Genomic DNA, 1739 nt, shown 5'->3' with positions numbered 1-1739 from the left:
GCAAGCAGAGTTTAGTGTCCAATGAAGGAGAGGTTGACATGGGTGCCAGTCGTCGAATTTAGTTTGATTTCAATTTCACTTGCCTCAACAGGTCTTCGCAAGCAGAGTTTAGTGTCCAATGAAGTAAAGGTACGAATAAGTGGGCTGGCTACACCCCTGGCAGAGGCCTCGGATTATGGTCTCACTTGGCTTGCAGACTCTTCTCACGCACTGCATATTTCCAAAGGTCTAGGTCAGAAGTCATTGCCTCGGTGAGACCTAATGTTCGAAGGTCGTGCTTCACCACCTCATTCCAGGTCTTCCTGGATCTACCTCTTCCACAGGTTCTCTCAATTGCTAGGATGTGGCACTTTTTCACACAGCTATCCTCATCCATTCTCACCACATGACCATACCAGTGCAATCGTCTCTCTTGCACACCACAACTGATACTTCTTAGGTCTAACTTTTCTCTCAAGGTACTTACACACTGTCGAGTATGCACACTGACATTACACATCCATTGGAGCATACTGGCTTCATTTCTTGCAAGCTTACGCACGGCCCCAGCAGTCACGGCCCATGTTTCACTGCCATGTAGTATGGCTGTTCTTACACATGCGTCATATAGTCTGCGTTTTACTCTGAGCAAGAGGCCCTTTGTCACCAGCAGAGGTAAGAGCTCTCTGAACTTTGCCCAGGCTATTCTTATTCTAGCAGCTACACTTTCAGCGCACAGTCCCCCTGCTACTGACTTGGTCACCTAGGTAACAGAAGCTATCAACTACTTCTAGTTTTTCTCCCTGGAATGTGGCCAAAGTTGTTTTCTGCACATTTTCAGTGTTTATTGCTCCTGAGCATCTGCCACAAACAAAAACTATCTTGCTAGTTAGACTCTCTTTGATATTGCTGCACCTCTTATGTGTCCATAGCTTACATTGGGTACATCTTATATAGTTTCTACCTACACCTTTTCTACAGATTGAGCAGGGCCACCTACCTGAAGGAGTTTGTGGTTTGTCTACCTTCCTACTTATTAGGACTTTGGTTTTAGCTAGGTTGACTCTAAAGCCATTCGATTTTAATCCTTGCTTCCACACCTGAAACTTCTCCTCTGGTTCTGATAGTGACTCAGTAATTAGGGCAAGGTCATCAGCATAGAGGAGCTCCCAGGGGCATGCTGTCTTGAATTCCTGTGTTATTGCCTGGAAGACTATGATAAATAGGAGGGGGCTGAGGACCGAACCTTGGTGGGCCCCTACCTCTACCCGGAATTCTTCACTAGACTCGTTGCCAACCCTCACCTTACTGACAGCATCCCTGTACATGGCTCGCACAGCTCTCACTAGCCTTTCTTTTATTTCTAGTTTCCTCATTGACCACCAGATAAGGGAACGGGGGACCCTGTCAGAGGCTTTCTCCATGTCAACGAAAGCCAGGTACAGAGGTTTATCTTTCGCTAGGTATTTCTCCTGCAGCTGTCTCACCAGAAATATAGCATCAGTGGTGCTTTTCCCTGGCACGAACCTAAACTGCATCTCATCCAATCTGACTCTCTCCCAAATTAGTTGAGCTATGACCCTCTCCATGTCTTTCATTACCTGATCCAACAACTTGATACCTCTGTAGTTGTTTGTGTCTAGGGTGTCACCTTTACCTTTGTAGCAGTTGACTATGGTGCTGCTACACCAGTCATTGAGTATGACTCCTTCGTGTATCACCTGGTTAACTATATGGGTGACTAGGCTATAGCCGATACT

Source organism: Octopus bimaculoides, chromosome 18 (genome assembly GCF_001194135.2).
Source record: "Octopus bimaculoides isolate UCB-OBI-ISO-001 chromosome 18, ASM119413v2, whole genome shotgun sequence".
Lineage (NCBI taxonomy): Eukaryota > Metazoa > Mollusca > Cephalopoda > Octopoda > Octopodidae > Octopus > Octopus bimaculoides.
The sequence above is the reverse complement of the archived record's forward strand: the minus strand, read 5'-3'. Positions refer to the sequence as shown.